At 44.7% G+C, this 25580-nt stretch overlaps 1 non-coding gene across 1 annotated transcript; it reads right to left on the bottom strand.

Annotated features, from left to right (window-relative positions):
- Positions 1–20589: 20589 nt before the first annotated feature.
- trnak-cuu (transfer RNA lysine (anticodon CUU)) lies at positions 20590–20662 on the bottom strand. The gene has a single exon. It is a non-coding gene; the product is annotated as a tRNA-Lys (tRNA).
- Positions 20663–25580: the final 4918 nt, after the last annotated feature.

Below are 25580 nucleotides of genomic sequence, written 5' to 3'. Positions count from 1 at the left end.
AATTCACCCTGCAGCCTCTTTGCATCCTCCTCACAGCTCACGCTGCCACCCAGCTTAGTGTCATCTGTAAACTTGGAGATATTACATTTAATTCCTTTGAATAAATATTAATACATACTGTAAACAGTTGGGGTCCCAGCACTGAACCTTGCAGTACTCCACTAGTCACTGCCTGCCATTATGAAAAGGACCCGTTTATTCCCACTCTTTCCTTCCTGTCTGCCAACCAGTTCTCTCTCCACGACAATACATTACCCCCAATCCCATGTGCCTTAATTTTGCACTCTAATTTCTTGTGTGGGATTGTGCCAAAACATAGAAACATAGAAGCATAGAAAATAGGTGCAGGAGTAGGCCATTCGGACCTTCTCGCCTGCACCACCATTCAATGAGCTCATGGCTGAACATGCAACTTCAGTACCCCATTCCTGCTTTCTCGACATACCCCTTGATGCCCCTAGTAGTAAGGACTTCATCGAACTCCTTCTTGAATATATTTAGTGAATTGGCCTCAACAAATTTCTGTGGTAGAGAATTCCACAGGTTCACCACTCTCTGGGTGAAGAAGTTTCTCCTCATCTCGGTCCAAAATGGCTTACCCCTTATCCTTAGACTGTAACCCCTGATTCTGGACTTCCCCAACATTGGGAACATTCTTCCTGCATCTAACCTGTCTGAACCCATCAAAATTTTAAACGTTTCTATGAGGTCCCCTCTCATTCTTCTGAACACCAGTCAATACAAGCCCAGTTGATCCAGTCTTTCTTGATAGGTCAGTCCCGCCATCCCGGTAATCAGTCTGGTGAACCTTCGCTGCACTCCCTCAATAGCAAGAATGTCCTTCCTCAAGTTAGGAGACCAAAACTGTACACAATATTCCAGGTGTGGCCTCACCAAGGCCCTGTACAACTGTAGCAACACCTCCCTGCCCCTGTACTCAAATCCCCTCGCTATGATGGCCAACATGCCATTTGCTTTCTCAAACCGCCTGCTGTAACTGCATGCAAACCTTCAAAGACTGATGTACCATCAAACACAGGCCTCGTTTCACCTCCCCTTTTCCCAATCTGTCACCATTCAGATAATAGTCTGTCTCTCTGTTTTTACCAAATTTAACCTCACATTTATCCACATTATACTTCATCTGCCATAAATTTGCCCACTCACCAAACCTATCCAAGTCACTCTGCAGCCTCATAGCATTCTCCTCGCAGCTCACACTGCCACCCAACTTAGTGTCATCCGCAAATTTAGAGATACTACATTTAATCCCCTCATCTAAATCATTAATGTACAATGTAAACAGCTGGGGCCCTAGCAAAGAACCTTGCAGTACCCCATTAGTCACTGCCTGCCATTCTGAAAAGTACCCATTTACTCCTACTCCTTGCTTCCTGTCTGACAACCAGTTCTCAATCCATGTCAGCACACTACCCCCAATCCCATGTGCTTTAACTTTGCACATTAATCTCTTGTGTGGGACCTTGTCGAAAGCCTTCTGAAAGTCCAAATATACCACATCAACTGGTTCCGCCTTGCCCACTCTACTGGAAACATCCTCAGAAAATTCCAGAAGATTTGTCAAGCATGATTTCCCTTTCACAAATCCATGCTGACTTGGACCTATCATGTCACCTCTTTCCAAATGCGCTGCTATGACATCCTTAATAATTGATTCCATCATTTTACCCATTACTGAGGTCAGGCTGACCGGTCTATAATTCCCTGTTTTCTCTCTCCTCCTTTTTTAAAAAGTGGGATGACATTGGCTACCCTCCACTCGATAGGAACTGATGCAGAGTCTCTGGAATGTTGGAAAATGACTGTCAATACATCCGCTATTTCCAAGGCCACCTCCTTAAGTACTCTAGGATGCAGTCCATCAGGCCCTGGGGAGTTATCGGCCTTCAATCCCAACAATTTCCCCAACACAATTTCCCAAGTAATAAGGATTTCCCTCAGTTCCTCCTTCTTACTAGACCCTCTGACCCCTTTTATATCCGGAAGGTTGTTTGTATCCTCCTTAGTGAATACCGAACCAAAGTACTTGTTCAATTGGTCTGCCATTTCTTTGTTCCCCATTATGACTGCCCCTGATTCTGACTGCAGGAGACCTCCGTTTGTCTTTACTAACCTTTTTCTCTTTACATATCTGTAGAAACTTTTGCAATCTGTCTTAATGTTCCCTGCAAGCTTCTTCTCGTACTTCAATTTCCCTGCCCTAATCAAACCCTTTGTCCTCCTCTGCTGAATTCTAAATTTCTCCCAGTCCCCGGGTTCGCTGCTATTTCTTGCCAATGTGTATGCCACTTCCTTGGCTTTAATACTATTCCTGATTTCCCTTGATAGCCACGGTTGAGCCACCTTCCCTTTTTTATTTTTACACCAGACAGGAATGTACAATTGTTGTCATTCATCCATGCGGTCTCTAAATGTCTGCCATTGCCCATCCACAGTCAACCCCTTCAATATCATTAGCCAATCTATCCTAGCCAATTCACGCCTCATACCTTCAAAGTTACCCTTCTTTAAGTTCTGGACCATGGTCTCTGAATTAACTGTTTCATTCTCCATGCGAATGCAGAATTCCACCATATTATGGTCACTCTTCCCCAAGGGGCCTCGCACAACGAGATTGCTAATTAATCCTCTCTCATTACACAACACCCAGTCTAAGATGGCCTCCCCCCTAGTTGGTTCCTCGACATATTGGTCTAGAAAACCATCCCTTATGCACTCCAGGAAACCCTCCTCCACCGTATTGCTTCCAGTTTGGTTAGACCAATCCAAGTACATATTAAAGTCACCCATTATAACTGCTGCACCTTTATTGCATGCACCGCTAATTTCCTGTTTGATGCTCTCCCCAACATCACTACTACTGTTTGGAGTAGAGTTGGAGGCTTTGGAAAGTCCAAATGCACCACATTCACTGGTTCTTCCTTATCCAGTCGACTAGTTACATCCTCAAAAAATTCTAGAAGATTTGTCAAGAATGATTTCCCTTTCAAAAATCCATGCTGACTTGGACCAATCCTGTCACTGCTTTCCAAATGCGCTGCTATGACATCTTTAATAATTGATTCCAGCATTTTTCCCATGACCAATGTCAGGCTAACCGGTCTATAATTCTCTGTTTTCTCTCTCGCTCCTTATTTAAAAAGTGTGTTTAAATTAGCTACCCTCAAATCCATAGGAACTGATCCAGATTCCATAGAATGTGAGAAAATGACCACAATGCATCTAATATTTCTCGGGCCACTTCCTTAACTACTCTGGGATGTAGACTTTCAGGCCTTGGGCAACTATCGGCCTTCAATGCCATCAATTTCCCGAACACCATTTCCTGACAAAAAAGGAATTTCCCTCAGTTCCTTCTTCTCGCTAGACACTTGGTCCCCGAGTATTTTCGGGAGGTTATTTGTGTTTTCCTTAGTGAAGACAGAACCAAAGTATTTGTTCAATTGGTCTGCCATTTCCATGGTCCCCATTATGAATTCACCTGATTCTGACTGCAAGGGATCTACATTACACTTCACTAATATTTTTGCCTTCACATACCTATAAAAGGTTTTGCAGTCAGTTTTTATGTTCCCTGCAAGCTTTCTTGCATACTCTATTTTCCCTGTCCTAATTAATCCCTTTGTTCGCCTCTGCTTAATTGTAAATTTCTCCCAGTCCTCAGGTTTGCTGCTTTTTCTGGCCAATTTATATGCCTCTTCCTTGGATTTAGAAACATAGAAACATAGAAACATAGAAAATAGGTGCAGGATTAGGCCATTCCGCCCTTCTAGCCTGCACCGCCATTCAATGAGTTCATGGCTGAATATGCAACTTCAGTACCCCATTCTTGCTTTCTCACCATACCCCTTGATTTCCCGAGTAGTAAGGACTTCATCTAACTCCTTTTTGAATATATTTAGTGAATTGGCCTCAACAACTTTCTGTGGTAGAGAATTCCACAGGTTCACCACTCTCTGAGTGAAGAAATTCCTCCTCATCTCGGTCCTAAATGGCTTCCCCCTTATCCTTAGACTGTGTCCCCTGGTTCTGGACTTCCCCAACATTGGGAACATTCTTCCTGCATCTAACCTGTCTAACCCCGTCAGAATTTTAAACGTTTCTATGAGGTCCCCTCTCATTCTTCTGAACTCCAGTGAATACAAGCCCAGTTGATCCAGTCTTTCTTGATAGGTCAGTCCCACCATCCCGGGAATCAGCCTGGTGAACCTTCACTGCACTCCCTCAATAGCCAAAATGTCCTTCCTCAGGTTAGGAGACCAAAACTGTACACAATACTCCAAGTGTGGCCTCACCAAGGCCGTGTACAACTGTAGCAACACCTCCCTGCCCCTGTACTCAAATCCCCTCGCTATGAAGGACAACATGCCATTTGCTTTCTTAACCACCTGCTGTACCTGCATGCCAACCTTCGATGACTGATGTACCATGACACCCAGGTCTCGTTGCACCTCCCCTTTTCATAATCTGTCACCATTCAGATAATAGTCTGTCTCTCTGTTTTTACCACCAAAGTGGACAACCTCACATTTATAACACTATCCCTAATTTCCCTTGTTAGCCTTGGTTGAGCCACCTTCCCCGTTTTATTGTTATGCCAGACAGGGATGTACAATTGTTGTAGTACATCCATGTAATCTTTAAATGTCTGCCATTGTCTATCTACCGTTAACCCTTGAAGTAGCATTCACCTGTCTATCCTAGCCAATTCACATCGAAGTTACCTTTCTTTAAGTTCAGGACACTAGTCTCTGAATTAACTGTGTCAATCTCCATCTTCATGAAGAATTCTTACATATTATGGTCACTCTTCCCCAAGGGGTCTTGCACAAAAAGATTACTAATTAATCCTCTCTCATTCTTCACTCTCTCTCCTGCGACAGTTGGAACTGGTGCTCTCCACTCTCTATCCTGCGACAGTTGGGACTGGTGCTCTCCACTCTCCCATCCTGCGACAGTGGGAACTGGTGCTCTCCACTCTCTCTCCTGCGACAGTTGGAACTGGTGCTCTCCACTCTCTCTTTTGCGATGTGGGAACTTTTGCTCTCCACTCTCTCTCCTGCGACAGTTGGAACTGGTGCTCTCCACTCTCTGTCCTGTGAGAGTGGGAAATGGTGCTCTCCACTCTCCCGTCCTGTGACAGCGGGAACTGCTGCTCTCCACTCTCTGTCCTGTGACAGTTGGAACTGCTGCTCTCCACTCTCCCGTCCTGTGACAGTTGGAGCTGGTGCGCTCCACTCTCCCGTCCTGTGACAGTTGGAACTGGTGCTCTCCACTCTCCCGTCCTGTGACAGTTGGAATTGGTGCTCTCCACTCTCCCGTCCTGTGACAGTGGGAACTGGTGCTCTCAACTCTCCCGTTCTGTGATAGTTGGAACTGGTGCTCTCCACTCTCCCGTCCTGTGACAGTTGGAGCTGGTGCTCTCCACTCTCCCGTCCTGTGACAGTTGGAACTGGTGCTCTCCACCCTCCCGTCCTGTGACAGTGGGAACTGGTGCTCTCCACTCTCTGTCCTGTGACAGTTGGAGCTGGTGCTCTCCACTCTCCCGTCCTGTGACAGTTGGAACTGGTGCTCTCCACTCTCCCGTCCTGTGACAGTGGGAACTGGTGCTCTCCACTCTCTGTACTGTGACAGTTGGAACTGGTGCTCTCAACTCTCCCGTCCTGTGACAGTTGGAACTGATGCTCTCCACTCTCCCGTCCTGTGACAGCGGGAACTGCTGCTCTCCACTCTCTGTCCTGTGACAGTGGGAACTGGTGCTCTCCACTCTCCCGTCCTGTGACAGTGGGAACTGGTGCTCTCCACTCTCTCTCATGCGACAGTTGGAAATGGTGCTCTCCACTCTCCCGTCCTGTGACAGTTGGAACTGGTGCTCTCCACACTCCCATTGGTGGAGGAGGGAGGGCTTTAGTTTCCTGAACAATTGGGACCGCTTCTGGGGAAGGTGGGACCTGCACAAGTCGGACAGGTAACACCTCAACAGAGATGGGACCAATGTTCCGTGGGTGGGTTTTGATCGTATGGTTGGGAGGGCTTTAAACTAGCTTGGCAGGGGGATGGGAACCCAGGAGAGGGCACTGAGCTCGTTAGAGTGGGTGAGAGCTCAGATGAACAGAACTCCAAGAAAGAATGCAAAAGGCAGGAGGCAACAGAGCAGAGTAGCACTGGGGTAAGTGTAAACCACAAGGTGATAGGAAGGGACAATATGTATGAATATAAAGGGGCTGCAGGAGGGGTCAAAACTAAAAATCATGGTTTAAAAACTAGTATTAAAACATTCCACCTAAACGCATGCAGCATTCGAAATAAAGTAAATGAGTTGACGGCACAAATCATTACAAATGGGTATGATTTGGTGGCCATTACAGAAACGTGGTTGCAGGGTGGCCAAGACTGGGAATTAAACATACAGGGGTATCTGACAATTTGGGAAGGTAGACAAGAAGGGAAAGGAGGTGGGGTAGCTTTGTTAATAAAGCATGAAATCAGGGCAGTTGTGAGAGACGATATTGGCTCTAATGAATAAAATGTTGAATCATTGTGGGTGGAGATTAGAGATAGTAAGGGGAAAATAAGTCATTCGTGAGCGTAGTTTATAGGCCCCCAAATGATACCTTCACGGTCGGAAGGACAATAATCAAGGGAATAATTGAGGCATGTGAAAAAGGAACGGCAGTAATCATGGGGGATTTTAACCTGCATATCGATTGGTCAAATCAAATCGCACAGTGTAGCCTGGAGGAGGAATTCATAGAATGCATACGGGATTGTTTCTTAGAACAGTATGTTACAGAATCTACAAGGGAGCAAGCTATCTTCGATCTGGTCCTGTGTAATGAGACAGGAATAATAAACAATCTCCTTGTAAAAGATCCTCTCAGAATGAGTGAACACAGTATGGTTGAATTTGTAATACAGATTGAGGGTGAGGAAGTAGTGTCTCAAATGAGCGTACTATGCTTAAACAAAGGGGCAGAGTTGGCTAAAGTAGACTGGAAACAAGGACTAAACGGTGGCACAATTGAGGAACAGTGGAGGGCTTTTAAGGAGCTCTTTCATAGTGCGCAACAAAAATATATTCCAGTGAAAAAGAAGGGCGGCAAGAGAAGGGATAACAAGGAAATAAAGGAGAGTATCAAATTAAAAACCAAAGCGTATAAGGTGGCCAAGGTTAGTGGGAAACGAGATGATTGGGAAAATTTTAAACGACAGCAAAGAATGACTAAGAAAGTAATAAAGAAAGGAAAGATAGATTACGAAAGTAAACTTGCACAAAACATAAAAAGAGATAGTAAAAGCTTTTACAAATATATAAAATGGAAGAGAGTGACTAAAGTAAATGTTGGTCCCTTAGAAGATGAGAAGAGGGATTTAATAATGGGAAATGTGGAAATGGCTGAGACCTGAAACAATTATTTTGCTTCGGTCTTCAAAGTGGAAGACACAAAAACCATGCCAAAAATTGCTGGTCACGGGAATGTGGGAAGGGAGGACCTTGAGACAATCACTATCACTAGGCGGGTAGTGCTGGACAGGCTAATGGGACTCAAGGTAAATAAGTCCCCTGGTCCTGATGAAATGCATCCCAGGGTATTAAAAGAGATGGCGGAAGTTATAGCATTTGCAATCGTTATAATCTATCAAAATTCTCTGGACTCTGGGGAGCTGCCATCGGATTGGACAGCAGCTAATGTAGCGCCTCTGATAAAAAGAGGGGGCGGACAAAAGGCAAATAACTATAGGCCGGTTAGTTTAACATCTGTAGTGGGGAAAATGCTTGAAGCTATCATTAAGGAAGAAATAGTGGGACATCAAGATAGGAATAGTGCAATCAAGCAGACGCAACATGGATTCATGAAGGGGAAATCATGTGTAACTAATTTGCTGGAATTCTTTGAGGATATAACGAGCATGGTGGATAGAGGTGTACCGATGGATGTGGTGTCTTTAGATTTCCAAAAGGCATTCGATAAGGTGCCACACAAAAGGTTACTAGAGAAGATAAACGTACGCAGAGTCAGAGGAAATGTATTAGCATGGATCGAGAATTGGCTGGCTAACAGAAAGCAGAGGGTCAGGATAAATGGGTCGTTTTTGGGTTGGAAATCGGTGGTTAGTGGTGTGCCACAGGGATCGGTGCTGGGACCACAACTGTTTACAATATACATAGATGACCTGGAGGAGGGGACAGAGTGTAGTGCAACAAAATTTGCAGATGACACAAAGATTAGTGGGAAAGCAGGTTGTGTAGAGGACACAGAGAGGCTGCAAAGAGCTTTAGATAGGTTAAGCGAACGGGCTAAGGTTTGGCAGATGGAATACAATGTCGGAAAATGTGAGGTCATCCACCTTGGGAAAAAAAACAGTAAAAGGGAATATTATTTGAATGGGCAGAAATTACAACGTGCAGAGGGACCTGGGGGTCCTTGTGCTTGAATCCCAAAAAGTTATTTGCAGGTGCAGCGGGTAATCAGGAAGGCGAATGGAATGTTGGCCTTCATTGCGAGAGGGATGGAGTAAAAAGCAGGGAGGTCCTGCTGCAACTGTAAAGGGTATTGGTGAGGCCGCACCTGGAGTACTGCGTGCAGTTTTGGTCACCTTACTTAAGGAAGGATATACCAGCTTTGGAAGGGGTACAGAGACGATTCACTCGGCTGATTCCGGAGATGAGGGGGTTACCTTATGATGATAGAATGAGTAGACTGGGTCTTTACTCGTTGGAGTTCAGAAGGATGAGGGGTGATCTTATAGAAACATTTAAAATAATGAAGGGGATAGACAGGATAGAGGCAGAGAGGTTGTTTCCATTGGTTGGGGAGACTAGAACGAGGGGGCACAGCCTCAAAATCCGGGGGAGCCAATTTAAAACCGAGTTTGGAAGGAATTTCTTCTCCCAGAGGTTGTGAATCTGTGGAATTCTCTGCCCAAGGAAGTAGGTGAGGCTAGCTCATGGAATATATTCAAATCTCAGACAGATAGATTTTTAACCAATAAGGGAATTAAGGTTTATGGGGAGCGGGCGGGTAAGTGGAGCTGAGTCCACGGCCAGATCAGCCGTGATCTTTTTGGGTGGCGGAGCAGGCTCAAGGGGCTACATGGCTACTCCTGTTCCTAATTATTATTACACAAGACCCAGTCTAGGATGGCCTGCTCTCTAGTTGGTTCCTCGACATATTGGTCGAGAAAACCTTATACATTCCAGGAAATCCTCCTCCACCATATTGCTGCCAGTTTGGTTAGCCCAATCTCAATGTAGATTAAAGTCACCCATGATAACTGCTGTACCTTTATTGCGCACATCCCTAACTTCCAGTTTGATACCATCCCCAACCTCACTACTGCTGTTTAGTGGTCTGTACACAACTCCCACTAATGGTTTCTGCCCTTTGATGTTTCACAGCTCTAGCCATACACATTCCACATCATCCAAGCTAATATCCTTCCTTACTATTGCGGTAATCTCCTCTTTAACTAGCAACGCTACCCCACTTCCTTTTCCTTTCTGTCTATCCTTCTGAATACCCCTGGATGTTGAGTTCCCAGCCTTGGTCACCGTGGAGCCATGTCTCCGTAATCCAAATTACATCATATCTGTTAACAGCTATCTGCGCAGTTAAGTCATCCACTTATTACGAATGCTCCTCGCATTGAGAATCAGAGCCTTCAGATTTTTTTTTTTAGCACACTTTGTCCTTTTAGAATTATGTTGTAATGTGGCCCTTTTTGATTTTTGCCTTTGATTTCTCTGCCCTCCATTTTACTTTTCTCCTTCCTACCTTTTGCTCCTGCCCCCCTTTTACTTCCCTCTGCCTCCTTGCATAGATTCCCATCCCCCTGCCATATTAGTTAAAACCCTTCCCAACAGCACCAGCAAACACTTCCCCTCGGGCATCAGTTCCGGTCCTGACCAGGTGCCGACTGTCTGATTTGTACTGGTCCCACCTCTCCCAGAATTGGTTCCAATGTCCCAGGAATTTGAATCCCTACCCTTTGCACTATTCCTCAAGCCATGTATTTCTCTGAACTATCCTGCTATTTCTATGCTGACCAGCATGTGGCACTGGTAGAAATCCTGAGATTATTACCTTTGAGGTCCGACTGCTTAATTTAACTCCTAGCTCCCTATATTCAGCTCATCCTGTTTTTTACCTATATCGTTGGTATCTATATGCACTATGACAGCTGGCTGTTCACACCCCACCTCGAGAATGCCCTGCAACCACTCCGAGACATCCTTGACCCTTGCACCAGGGAGGCAACATACCATCCAGGAGTCTCATTTACGGCCGCAGCAATGCCTATCTATTCCCCTTGCAATTGATTCCCCTACAACTATAGTTCTCCCATTCTTTTTCCTGGCCTCCTGTGCAGCAGAGCCACCCACGGTGCCATGGACTTGGCTGCTGCTGCCTTCCCCTGATGAGCCACCTCCCCCAACAGTATCCAAGCGGTATATCTGTTTGGAGGGATGTGACCACAGGGGAGCCCTGCACTACCTTCCTTCCACTGCTCTACCTGTTGGTCACCCATTCCCTACCTTTAACTGCGGTGTGACCAACTCACTAAATGTGCGATTCACGATATCCTCAGCATCGCGAATGCTCCAGAGTGAATCTATGCGCAGCTGCAGTGCCGCAATGCGGTCTGACAGGAGCTGCAGCTGGACATACTTTCCGCACACTGGAAGTGTCCCTGGTTTCCTACACAGCACAGGGGGAGCATGACATGGGTCTGGGCTTTCCTGCCATGACTTAACCCGTAGATTGACTTAATTTGGCAAGAATGCCAAAGGTTTCCGACTGATTAGAAAAGAAGAAAAGAAGAAGTAATTCAGTTGTGAACAGATTGCCTTTTCCAGACAATATCTCCTATTGATAAACTCAGGGTCTGCTCGAGCACAGAGCTCTCAGCTTTTAATCCGTGATCTTCATAAGAGTTAATGAAGTTTTGTCGTTGACTTGTTCTCTGGTGTCGATTTACTCGTTTTTTTCGCCTGATTTCCCTGCTGTCCAATGAAATTCTCGCAGCAGATTTCTCAACAATAACTTGACTTTTCCGCACAGGATTTCTAGTTTGATGGATTTGGAACTATTTCGTTGAAGGATTGAGTTGATTTTGTTCTGTAAATCTTCATTCGTGCCTTCATGTTCAAACACAAGGTTTAACTGTTGTGTTTTCAAGCAGCCAATAACTTTATTTTGAAAGCCCACTGTCCCAGCTGACGACATCACTGGTGCTGATGATGTAATCATTGACCCAGTCGTGTAGATGTGAGTTGAAGTTCAAAATGGTTGAAAATTATTTGCCAGAAATCCAATCAAAACTAATCAACATAAAAAGGAGATTAGATGGACATGTGCTCCCAGTGGGGATTTCTGCTGGTCTCCATATAAGAACATAAGAAATAGGAGCAGGAGTCGGCCAATCGACCCCTCGAGCCTGCTCTGCCATTCAATAAGATCGTGGCTTATCTGAACTTGGCCTCAACGCCAATTTTATGCCTGCTCCCATAACCCTCGACTCCCCTGCCATTAAAAATCTGTCTATCTCCACCTTAAATATATTCAATGACCCAGCCTCCAAAGCTCTATGTGGTCGAGAGACTCACGACCCTCTTCGAGAAGAAAATCCTTCTCACCTCTGTTTTAAATGTGTGACCCTTTATTCTGAAACGATGTCTCCTAGTTCTAGATTACTCCACTAGGGGAAACATCCTCTCTGCATCTAACCTGTCAAGCCCCCATAGAATCTTCGGTTTCAATAAGATCACCTCTCATTCGTCTAAACTCCAGTGAGTATAGGCCCAACCTGCGCAACCTTTGTTCACTTCCCCATTCCTCACAGGAACTCTGTGCTTAAAGTCTGCAACAAACATACGAACATAAGAAATAGGAGCTGGAGTAGGCCATTCGGCCCCTCGAGCCTACTGCGTCATTCAATAACATCATGGCTGATCTTCGACCTCAACACCTTCCTATGCTATCCCCATATCCATTGATCCCTTAATATGCACAAATCTATCGATCTCTGTCTTCAATATACTCAACAACTGAGCAGGCTCAGCATCTGGGGTAGGGAATTCACAATATTGCCCATCCTCTGAATGAAGACATGTATCCTCATCTCAATCCTAAGTGGCCAACACCTTATTCCAAGACTGCAACCCCTGGCTCTAAACTCCCCAACCAGGGGAAACATCCTCCCTGCATCTACCTTTTCAATCCTGTCAGAGTTTTGTACGTTTCAATGAGACCACCTCATTCTTCTAAACTTTAGAAAATATAGGCCTATTCTACTCAATCTCTCCTCATAGGACCTAATCTCCCCTTCCGCCTCCATCCCAGGACTCAGTCTGGTGAACCTTCGTTGCATGCCCTCTGTGCCCTGTGTATCCTTCCTTAGGTTAAATCAAAACTATACACAGGAGTCCAGGTTTGGTCTCAACAAGGCCCTACATAATTACAGTAAGACGTCTTTACCGCAAATCCTTTTATAATAAAGGCCGACATTCCATTTGCTTTCCTAATTGCTTGCTGTCCCTGCATATTAACGTTCAGTGATTGGTGCACAGGGACACCCAGATCCGTCTGATCACCAACATTTCCCCATCTCTCACCTTTTAAAAAATATTCTGCTTTTCTATTTTTCCGACCAAAGTGGATAACTTCACATTTCTCCACACGTTATTCCATTTGCCGTGGTTCTTGCCCTCTACATTCTCTTCAAGTCTCTTTGCATCCTCCTCACAACTTACATCCCCAACTAGCTTTGTGTCATCAGCAAACTTGGACATATCACACCTGGTCCCCTCATCCAAATCATTGATCGAGATTATGAATAGCTGGGGGCGAATGACAGATTATCGCATTTTCCATACTACTGATATCAGGCTAACTGGTCTGTAGTTCCCCATTTTCTCACTCCCTCATTTATTAAATAGCAGGGTTATATTTGCTACCTTCCAGTCTGCGTGAACCGTTATAGAATCTATGGAATTTTGGAAGATGACAACCAATGCATCCACTATCGCTATAGCCACCAATTTCGACACCCTAGGATGTAGGCCGTCAGGGCCAGGGGATTTATTGGATTTCAGTCCCATTAATTTCTCCAGTTCTTCTTTTTTTTACTAATACTAATTTCTTTCAGATCCTAATTCTCGCTAGACCCTTGGTACTCCATTATTTCCTGGAGGTTTTTTGTGTCTTCTTCCATGAAGACATAGACAAAGTATTTTTTTAATTTCTCCTCCATTCCCTTATTCCCCATTATAATTTCTCCTGTCTCAGCCTGTAGGGGGCCCACATTGACTTTGGCTAATCGTTTCCTTTTTACATACCTGTCGAAGCTTTTAGTCTCTCATTTTCTATTTTCCATTTCCTTTTCAATTTCTTGGTCCTCCTTTGCTAAATTCTGAAATTCTCTCAATCCTCCGGCTTACTGCTCGATTTGGAAAAATTATAAGCCTCTTCCTTCGATTTAATACTAATTTAAACTTCTCTTGTTAGCCACGGTTGGAACACTTTTCTTGTGGGGCTTGTGTGCCTTAAATGAATGTATGGTTATTGTAAATTATGTAATAATTCCTTAAATGTTGGCCATTGCTTGTCTATCGTCAGACATTTTAAAGTAGTTTTCCAATCTAACTTAGCCATCTCTCCCCTCATGTATACATAGTTTTTTGTTTAGATTCAAGACCCTAGTTTCAGATTTAAATAAATCACTTTCAAACTTAATGTAAAATTCTATCATATTATGGTCACTCTTCCCCAAGGGCCGCTTTATTGCAAGGTTATTAATTAACTCTTTCTCATTGCAAAATACTCGATCCACAATGGCCTGTTCTCCAGTTGGTGCCATAACATATGATTTCGAAAACCATCTTGTACACATTCCATGAATTCGTCCTTCACACTATTATTGCAAGTTTGGTTTGCTCAGCCTATATATCGGTTAATCTCCCCCAGGAATTCTGTATTACCCTCGTTACATGCACCTCTAATTTTGTGGAGTTATACTGTGCCCTACATTACCACTTCTGTTCGAGGTCCTATAAACAACTCCCAGCAAAGGCTTCTGCCTCTTGCTGTTTCTTTGCACCACCCAAACTGATTCTACTTCTTGGTTTTAAGAGCTAAGATCCTTTCGCGAATGTCTTCATTATCAGATATCCCTCCTCCTTTTTCATTTTGCCTATCTCTTCTAAAAGTTAAATATCATGGAAAATTTAGTTCCCAACCGTGGTCACTTTGCAACCATGTCTCTGTAATGTCTGTTCGATCAAATCTATTAAGTTCTGTTTGCACTAGTAATTCATCTATTTTGTTTCTGCGACAGCCACCAAATCTGCCACCTCTAACACCCAGAAGGTCAAGGGCAGCAGGTGCACAGTAATATCAGCGCCTCAAGGTTCCCACCCAAGTCACACACCATTCTGACTTAGAAATATGTCGGCATTCCTTCATTGTCGCTGGGTCAAAATCGTGGAACTCCCTCCCTAACAGCACTGTGGGAGGACCTTCACCACACGGACGGCAGAGGTTCAAGAATGTGGCTCACCATCACCTCCGAAAGGGCAATCCGTGATGGGCAATAAATGTCCAACTTACAACGACACCCACATTCCGCTGATAAATAAAACAAGAATATCCTTAATTTGTGATTAACTGAGCAATATGATAACCATGAGCTGCCGTTTGATGACGTACCACATGTGAGGCATGTTAACAACATTGAATGACGTGGGATAAAAGGGCAGCATGGATACATTATTGGCAAAGGGACAACAAGCAGAGAGTTGTGGTGAATGGCTGTGTTTCAGACTGGCGGAGGGTGTATAGTGACGTTCAAGGTTCAGTCCTCGGACCACTGCTGGCTTTGATAGACATGAATGAATTGGACTTGGGGGAGCAGGGCGCAAGTTTACAATTTGCCGAAAGCACGAAACTTGGAAGCGTGGCGAAAAGTGAGGAAGGTAGCAATAGACTTCAAGAAGACATAGACCGGCTGGTGGCATGGGCGGACAAAGGGCCGATGGAATTCAGTGCAGAGATTTGTAAGGTGATACGTGTTGTAGCAAGAATGAAGAGAGACCGTACAAACTCAATGGTACAATTTTAAAGGGGGTGCAAGAACAGACAAATCTGGGAGTGTTTGTGCACAAATCTTTGAAGGTGTTGGATAGGCTAATAAAGCAGTTAGCAAAGCATATGGGACGCCGGGCTTTACACATGAGAACACAAGAAATTGGAGCAATTTTGCCCCTCGAGCCTACTCCGCCATTAAATAGTATCATGGCTGATCTGATCTTGGCCTCAACTCCACTTCCCTGCCCACTTTCCATATCCCTTGACTCGGTTATCATTCAAATATTCATCTATCTCCACCTTAAATATATTCAATGGCCCACCCGCCAGAGCTCTCTGGGTACGAGAGTTCCAAAGATTCATGACCATCTGAGAGAATAAATTCATCCTCATTACCGTTTTAAATGGGCAACCCCTTATTCTGGAACTATGCCTCCGGGTTCGAGATTCCCCCTCGAGTGGAAACGTCCTAACTGCATCATCCGTGTTAAGCCCCCTCAGAATGTTATAATTTTCAGTAAGATCACATCTCATTCATCCAAATGCCAATGAGTATATGCCCAACCAGCTCAATATTTCTTCATAAGGCAACCCCTTCATCTCAGCAATCAACCTTATGCACCTCCACTGAAATGCCTCCAATGCAATACATCCCTCCTTAAATAAGGAGACCAACCTGCACGCAGTACTCCAGGTGTGGTCTCACCAATGCCCTGTACAGTTGTAGCAGGACTTCCCTACTTTTATACTCCATCCCCATTGCAATAAAAACTAACATTCCATTTGCCTTCCTGCATGCTATGTTTTTTCCATGCCTATTAACCCCCAGATCTTAACCTATCTATATAGTTTTGCATATTATTTGCATCCTCCTCACAACTTTTTTTCCCACCTATCTTTGTACCCTCAGCAATTTTGGCTACAGTACACCCGGTCCGTTCATCAAAGTCATTTATATAGATGGTAAATAATTGAGGACAAACACTGATCTCTGTGGCACCCCACGAGTTACAGTTTGCCACCTCTCTGTTATTTGTTAGTTAGCCAATAGTCTATCCATGCTAATATATGACCCCCAACCCCCGATCACTTATCTTGTGCAGTAACCTTCTATGTGGCAGCTTATCGCATGTTCCCTGGAAATCCAAATACATTACATCTACTTGTTCCCCGTTAACCACCCTGCTCGTTGCATCCTCAAGAACTCTATAGCAAATTTGTTAAACACGATTTCACTTTTATAAAACCATGCTGACTCTGCTTGATTGTATTATGATTCTCTAAATGGCCTGATATGACTGGCTTAATATTGGACTGCAGCATAACTGATCAATAGTTTACTGCTTTCTGTCTTCCTCCTTTATTTAATAGGGCCGTTACATTTGCCGTTAAAATCGGGGATGCACAAGGGGCCAGTATGAGGAGCGCAGATATCTTGGGGAGTTGTGGGGCTGGACGAAATTACAGAGATAGGGAGGAGCGCCACCATGGAAGGGTTTGGAAAATTAAGGAATATAATTTTCAAATCAAGGCATTGCTTAAGCAGGAAACAATGTAGGTCAGTGAGCAAAGTGGTGATGGGTGAATGAGACTTATTCTGTGTTAGGACATGGGCAGCAGAGTCTTGGATGACCTCACCTTTACATAAGGTACACAGTGGAAGCCAGCCACGGCAAGTCTAGAGGTAACAAATGCATCGATGAGGATTTCAGCAGCAGATGACCTGAAGCAGGAGCAGGGTCAGATGATGTAATGGAGCTGGAAATAGGCAGTCTTAGTGATGCCACGGATATGTGGTCAGAAGCTCACCTCAGGGTCCAATGTTGCACCAAGTTTGCAAACAGTTTGGTTCAGCCTCAGACATGTGGCAGGGAAAGGGAAGGAGTCGGTGGCTGCGAAATGCACAAGGTTCCACAAAAGAGACTGTTAGCTAAAATGAGTGATATTGAAGGCAAATTATTGGAGTGGTTAGAAGATTGTTTAGATGGTCGAAGACAGGGAGTAGGGATAATGTGAATATATTCGAATTGGAATGTCGAACTAGTGGTGTCCCACAAGGATCTGTGCTGGAGGATCAACTATTCACTCTATTTATTAATGACATGGACAACATTACAGAGAGCAAATTATCCAAGTTTGCCGATGGTACAAAGTAAGTCGTGTAGATATAGTAAGTAGTGTAGATATAGGCATAACATTACAAAGATAAATTGATAGATTAAGTGAGCGAACAAGGCTGTGGCAGATGGATTATAAAAAACACAAGCGTGACGTCATCCATTTTGAACCTGAGAGAAATAGATCGAGTATTTTTTGAGTGGTATAAAGCTGGGAACCGTGGGTAGATTTAGGGGCCCATGTACATACACTAAAATATAGTCGTCAGGTGCAAAATATATTCACAAGGGTTAAAATAATTTTCGTCTTCAGATCTACAGTGCTGGAAATAAAGAAGAGAATGTATTACTAAACTATAAAAAGCCCTGATTACATCATATCTGCAGTATTGTGCACAGTTCTGGGCACCGCACCTTAGAAATGATATATTGGCCGTGGAGAATGTTACCAGAGCTCCGTGTTAAACTGTGAGGATAGATTAAATAAACTAGGCTTCTGGTCCTTGGAATACAGCAGGTTCGGGAGCGATTTCATTGGGTGTATTGGACTTGGAAAGGAATTGAAGGGTAGATGGAGAGACACACTTTCCGCTGGCGGAGGACTCTAAGACAAGGGAACAAAACCTTAAAATCTCAATCTGGCCATTCGGGAGAAACGTTGGGAAACACTTCTTCACTCAAAGGGTGGTGGAAGTGAGGAGCTCTCTCCCACAATATGCAGCAGATGCTATCTCAATGAATAATTTTAAATCAGAGGTAGATGAAGGTTTTCTAGCCAAGGGTATTACGGGATATGGAGCCAAGGCGTGAGGACACAGATCAGCCACAATCTCATTGACTGGAGGAATAGACTCGAGGGGTTGATACATATAAATGCTTGGGGGTCACCAGACACCAGAGTGCGCCGCAGTCGGAGGTCATCGGGGTTTACACATGTGGCTTGCGTGCTTGGTCATCTGCTTCTAAGCTGGGTGTCTTTGTCACACAGACACTCTCGGGCTGGAATAAAGATGGATCAGGTTGCACCTGAGTGAGTTTACAGCAACAAGACACTTGAGTCATTACAATTGGCGACGAGGTAATTTAAGACTCTTCGCATGCACAACGGGCACATTAGAAATCCTGGAGAGATTTGTGAAGGGTGAGGATTGGGCAGATTTTGTCAACCGCCTGGATCAGTATTTTGTGGCCAACAGCATGGAGGCAGAGACCTACACAGTTAAGCACAGGGCAATTCTCCTCACCGTTTGTGGTCTGAAAATTTACGGCCTCATAAAGAATCTTCTCTCGCCTATACTTTCGGTGGAAAAAGTGTATGAAGAATTGTGTACGTTGGTGGGTAACCATCTGAAGCCACAGAGGGGATCATCATATCACGCTACCGTTTCTACACACATGTTCGTGCTGAGGGTGAGGATGTGTTGGGATTTATTGCTGACCTGCGCCGTCTTGCTGAGCCGTGCAAGTTCAGGAACATGCTGGAAGACATGCTGCGTGATGTCTTCGTGCTGGGCATCAGCCATGATGCGATCCTCAGGAAGCTGTTGGCTGCAGAGATGCTGGATTTGAAAAAGGCCATCGCAACTGCCCAGGCTTGCATGACGACGGATGATAATTTGAGGCAGATATTATCGATGAGTCAGAGTTCCACGGCAAGTACTGTAAACAAGATGGCGCCGTTTTCAGGCAGAGCTGCTTACACGAAACCTGCCGCTGCTCAGAGCCCGCCAACTGCTTCGATCCAGATTTCACCCTGTTGGCATTGTGGGGGCAATCATCGGCTTCATCAGTGTGAGTTTAGACAATATTTATCAAATGAATGTTCGAAAGTGGGGCATCTTCACAGGATGTGACAGTTTCCCCTCTTTCTGCTCTGCAGATAAAGGCAGCATTCGTCAACAAACTCGTTTGTAACAGGTAATTGTCGGTTGAGCACATGATTTGACAACGAGACTTGTTCATCAAGCCTCATTGACAAAGGCAACAAAACTGGCCACCAGCACCAGGTGTCTTTTACTTGATGATCCCAAATTTTCAGCAGCTGGGACAACATGAATTCAGATCCACCGAGATTTTAACTTGAATCACTGGATTCAGAATCCAGAGTGCTCACCATTACACCATGGAACCTACCATAGCAAAAAATTGGAAACTTTTCCCAAAACAACAAAACCATCTCCAACATTACAATTTGGCTCGTCCTTTTCTCATCCATAATGTCAGTTTCCCCTCTTTACGCTCTGCTAATTATTGATGCAGAGCAATTCACATAGATGCCGTCAACCATCAAAAGTCCTCTCATTATCCACAGCGGTTCCGGCAATTTTCTGATCGCAAAGCACTTTCAGTCCTTGTCCTTGTCCAGAAAATTACAGAGGAGGAATTTGGGGAGCTGAATCACATGGAAAGGAGAACATTTTTGATTTGTGCAGTTCCGGTCAGAGAAATGTTTGTAAAAGGAACTTTTTGCAGAGAGAGGGATTGAGCATTTCAGCTTGTTGCTGAACACTTCTCTCTGGGCACTGAGCTAAGCAGTAGTTTCTGTAGTGTGGTGGTTATCACGTTTGTCTCACACGCGAAATGACCTTCGTTTGATCCCAGGCAGAAATATTATTTTTGAAACAAAAACTTGTGTGCGATAAAATTGAACAAAAGCAGTCCGGGTCACATTGTCGCATGATGCAAGCTACTTCGGACCCGGGCCAAAGCTCCCCGTACACCGAGCACAGGCTCAGGAAAACCCCGGAGGAGAGGATATCCCGGTCACTGGGCCTTCCAGCAACACTGAACAAGCGCCCGGTCCGAAACTTTCCAGAGTAATAATTTGCAACTGTTTCATTCACCAGTCAGGATGGCCGAGCGGTCTAAGGCGCTGCGTTCTGGTTGCAGTCTCCTCTTGAGGCATGGGTTTAAAACCCACTCCTGACATTAATTGTATTTAATTACAAACTGATTTGTTTTGACACCACTCTGAAGTGCATTGGGACATCCAAATAACTTCATAAAATTATTCCACTTCAACGACAAACGGTCATATCAAAGTTACTTCAGAAACAGCTTCGATCCCGGGTGGCTGTCGCGAAAGCAATGGTTTTGTGAAGTATTGAAAGGTGCCCTCGAAATATCTGGCACTGCTAATTTAAAAACACGGTTATAAGTTGTTTCAGTGCAAAAGAAGGCAGGCTCGAAGGGCCAAATGTCCGACTCCAGCTCCTGGTTCTTGTGTTCTTATGCAGAGCACAGAACAAATGATTAAATTATCAACTCTCCCTCAGTTCGCATTTCTTTCATTGTGCAAAAGAAGATTATGGGCTCATTAATAATGTTTCCCCGTGAAAACAACATAAGAGTTAAGGAAAATTAATTACCCAACGTGGGGCTCAAACCCACGACTCTGAGATTAAGAGTCTCATGCTCTACCGACTGAGCTAGCCGGGCTTCTCAACATTTACTCTGTCATCCCCTTCAGAATATTGTCTGTTTCAATGAGATCACCTCTCTTTCTTCTGAACTCCAGAGAGTATCGGCATATTCTACACAATCTCTCATCAGAGGACAGTCCTCTCATCCCAGGAATCAATCTGGTGAACCTCCGTTGTACCACATCCCAGGCAAATATATCCTTCCTCAGATAAGGAGACCAAAACCGGGTCCAGTACTCCAGGTGTGGTCTCACCAGGGCCCTGTACAATTGTAGCAAGACTTCCTTACTCTTGTACTATGGGCTATTTATTAGGTACTATGGGCTGAATATCCTGTTTTTCTGCTGATTCTACGGTTGTATAAAAATGTATTAAACTTTAACAGTCACTCGGCAAACTTATTTGTATTTCCTTCAGTGTGCAACACATGTGGATGGATTAATGATGATTGAAACAATTATTCAGTATCTCACAGACTTCAATTATTTTTGTCAACTTGCTCTGTAAAAATGCCTTCTGTGTCCGAGAATCAAACCCAGACCACGCAGTGAGAGCACCAAATCCTAACCACTAGACTACCAAGGAACACTGCTTGCAGCCTCTGCGATAGCTTTAAATATAGTCAGCTTACAATCACAGCTGAGAATTGTGCGGTGACTCGGGGTGTAACTGGATTTGCTGGGAGCAGTGTGGAGGCCCCGACCTGCGTGAGAACACCAGCGGCAGGTCGGGGCCATAAAAGGAGCGGTGAGCGGCGGCCTGGCAGCAGCGTGGTGGTGCACCACGGCAAGGTGCAACGCGAGCTGGTGCAGGAGGGTGACGGCAGCGAAGAGTGATGTCATCAAAGTCCAGGTCGGTGATTGGAGCGTGGGATGGTACAGCAGGAGCAGCGAGAGACTGTGGAGGGATGTGATCGGGGCCCAGGGGTGGCGTGAGTTCAGGGCCAGGGGCCCAGGGGCAGCACGGGCCAGCCCACACTGCGATATGTGTGTACACCATATCCGTGCAGCAGAGCTGGCCTCCAGTCATCCAGGCGTTCGAGCGGCAGGAAGGTGGAGCGAGCAGGGCCCTATAAAGGCCCAGCAGGATCCGGGGATCAGCGGCAGTCGGAGGTGTAGCTGGAGGAGGAGCAGCGAGCAGCGAGCTGCAGCTGGTGCAGGATCAAAAGTAAGAAAGAAGTTTAAAGTAATCGAAGGGTAACGTCACAATCAAGAGGGTTAGTGATTGGCTGGTTGAGTAGTGCATAGTTTTCCTTTCATTTTTCTTTCTTCTTGTTCTTAGCAGTAAGAAACTTTGTCATTGTTGAAAAATTAACTAATTTAAGGGTTAAGTCATGGCAGGAGAGCCCAGACCTGTGTCATGCTCCACCCGAGCTATGTGGGAAGACAGCGACGCTTCCAGCATCCCTGACGACTGCATGTGCAGGAAATGTATCCAGCTGCAGCTATGGCAGACCACATTGTGGCATTGGAGCTGCACATGGATTCACTCTGGAGCATTCGCGATGCTGAGGAAGTCGTGAATAGTATGTTTAGTGAGTTGGTCATACCACAGTTAAAGGTTACTCAGGCAGATAAGGAATGGGTGACCAAAAAAAAAGAGCAGTGGAAGAAAGGTACTGCAGGTGTCCCCTGTAGTCATCTCTCTCCAAAACAGATACACCACCTTGGGTACTGTTGGGGGAGATCACTCATCAGGGGAAGGCAGCAGCAGCCGTCCATGGCACCAGGGTTGGCTCTGCTGCACAGGAGGGCAGGAAAAAGAGTGGGAGAGCAAAAGTGATAGGGGATTCTAATGTAAGGGGAATAGTTAGGCGTTTCTGCGAGCGCAAACGAGACTCCAGGATGGTATGTTGCCTCCCTGGTGCAAAGGTCAAGTATGTCTCGGAGTGGCTAAAGCGCATTCTGGAGGGGCAGGGTGAACAGCCAGCTGTCGTGGTGCATATAGGTACCCACGATATAGATAAAAATGCGATGAGGTCCTACAAGCTCAGTTTAGGGATCTAGGAGTTAAATTAAAAAGTAGGACATCAAAGGTAGTAATCTCATGATTGCTACCAGTGCCACGTGCTAGTCAGAGTAGGAATTGCAGGATAGCTCAGATGAATACATGGCTTGAGGAGTGGTGCAGAAGAGAGGGATTCAAATTCCTGGGACATTGGAGCTGGTTCTGGGGGAGGTAGGACCAGTACAAACCAGACAGTCTGCACCTGGGCAGGATTGGAACCAATGTCCTAGGGGCAGTTTTTGCTAGTGCTGTTGGGAAGAGTTTAAACTAATATGGCAGGGGGATGGGAAGCTATGGAGGGAGACAGAGGGAAGTAAAATGGGGCAGAAGCAAAAATAGAAAGAAGAAAAGTAAAAGTGAAGGACAGAGAAACCCAAGACAAAAATCAAAAAGGGCTACATTACAGTAAAAGTCTAAGAGACAAAGTGTGTTAAAACGACAACCTGAAAGCTCTGTGCCTCAATGCGAGGAGTATTCGTAATAAGGTGGGCGACTTAACTGCGCAGGCAGCTATTAATGAATATGATATAATTGAGATTATGGAGACATGACTCCAGGTTGATCAAGGTTGGGAACTCAACATCCAGAGGTATTCAACATTCAGGAAGGATAGACAGAAAGGAAAAGGAGGTGGGGTAGCGTTGCTGGTTAAAGAGAAAATTAATGCAGTAGTAAGGAAGGACATTAGCTTGGATGATGTGGAATCTGTATGGGTAGAGCTGCGGAATACCAAAGGGCAGAAAACGCGAGTGGGAGTTGTGTACAGACCAGCAAACTGCAGTAGTGAGGTTGGGGACAGCATCAAACAAGAAATTAGGGATGCATGCAATCATGGGCGACTTTAATCTGCATATAGATTGGGCAAACCAAACTGGTAGAAATATGGTGGAGGAGCATTTCGTGGAGTGTATTAGAGATGGTTTTCTCGATTAATATGTCGAGGAACCAACTCGAGGGCTGGCCATCCTCAACTGGGTGATGTGTTATGAGAAAGGACTAATTAGCAATATTGTTGTACGAGGCCCCTTGGGGAAGAGTGATCATAATATGGTAGAATTCTTTATTAAGATGGAGAGTGGCACAGTTAATTCAGAGACTCAGGTCCTGAACTTAAGGAAAGGTAACTTCGATGGTATGAGACATGAATTGGCTAGAATAGACTGGCGAATGAAACTTAAAGAGTTGACAGTGGATAGACAATGGCAAACATTTAAAGATCACATGGATGAACTTCAAGAATTGTACATCCCTGTCTGGAGCAAAAATAAAATGGAGAAGGTGGCTCAACCGTGACTAACAAGGGAAATTAGGAATAGTGTTAAATCCACGGAAGGGGCATTTAAGTTGGCCATAAAAAGCAGCAAACCTGAGGACTGGGAGAAATTTAGAATTCTGCAGAGGAGGATAAGGATTTAATTAGGAAGGAGAAAATAAGAGTATGGGAACATAAAAACTGACTGCAAAAGCTTCTATAGATATGTGAAGCGAAAAAGATTAGTGAAGTCAAGACGGAGTTAGATATGGTCCTTGCGGCTAAAGGGATCAAGGGGTATTGAGAAAAAGCAGGAACGGGGTACTGATGCAATGATCAGCCATGATCGTATTGAATGGTGGTGCAGGCTCGAAGGGCCGGATGGCCTACTCCTGCACCTATTTTCAATGTTTCTGTGATTCTATGTTTCTATGTCCCTTGCAATCGGAATAATGTGAATTTATAATGGAGAACAAGGAAATGGCAGGCCAATTGAACAAATACTTTGGTTCCGTCTTCACGAAGGAAGACACATATAGCCTTCCGGAAATACTAGAGGACCGAGTGTCTTGCGAGAAGGAGGAACTGAAGGAAATCCTTATTAGTCAGGAAATTGTGTTAGTGAAATAGATGCGATTGAAGGCCAATAAATCCCCAGGGCCTGATAGTCTGCACCCAGAGTACTTAAGGAAGTGGCCCTAGAAATAGTGGATGCATTGATGATCATTTTCCAACATTCTATAGACTCTGGATCAGTTCCTATGGATTAGAGGGTAGCTAATATAACCCCACTTTTTAAGAAAGGAGGGAGAGAGAAAACATAGAATTATAGACTGGTTAGCCTGACATCGGTAGTGTGGAAAATGCTGGAATCAATTATTAAAGATGTAATAGCAGCGCATCGGGAAGACAGTGACAGGATCCATCCAAGTCAGCATGGATTTATGAACTGGAAATCATGCTTGACAAATCTTCAAGAATTTTTTGAGGATGTAACCAGTAGACAAGGGAGAACTAGTGGATTTGGATGTGGACTTTCAAACAGCTTTTGACAAGGTCCCACACAAGAGATTAATGTGCAAAATTAAACAAATGATATTGGGGTAATGTATTGATGTTGATAGAGAACTGGTTGGCAGACAGGAAGCAAAGAGCAGGAATAAACAGGTTCTTTTCAAAATGGCAGGCAGTGATTAGTGGGGTATCGCAAGGTTTAGTGCTGGGACCCCAGCTCTTTAAAATGTACATTAAGAATTTAGACGAAGGAATTGAATGTAATATCTCCAAGTTTGCAGATGACACTAAGCTGGGTGTCAGTGTGAGCTGTGAGGAGGAAACTAAGAAGCGGCAGGGTGAATTGGACAGGTTAGGTGAGTCGGCAAATGCATGGCAGATGCAGTATAATGTGGATAAATGTAAGGTTACCCAATTTGGTGGCAAAAACAGGAAGTCAGAATATTACCTGGATTGTGAGAGATTAGGAAAAGGGGAGGTGCAATGAGACCTGGGTGTCATGGTACATCAGTCATTGAAAGTTGGCATGCAGGTATAGCAGGCAGTGAAGAAGTTAAATGGCATGTTGGCCTTCAGAGCTAGAGGATTTGAGTATAGGAGCAGGGAGGTCTTACTGCAGTTGTACAGGGCCTTGGTGAGGACACACCTTTGATCTCCTAAT

Source organism: Pristiophorus japonicus, unplaced genomic scaffold, assembly GCF_044704955.1.
Source record: "Pristiophorus japonicus isolate sPriJap1 unplaced genomic scaffold, sPriJap1.hap1 HAP1_SCAFFOLD_42, whole genome shotgun sequence".
NCBI lineage: Eukaryota > Metazoa > Chordata > Chondrichthyes > Pristiophoridae > Pristiophorus > Pristiophorus japonicus.
This window is presented reverse-complemented; position numbering and strand designations above follow the sequence as displayed.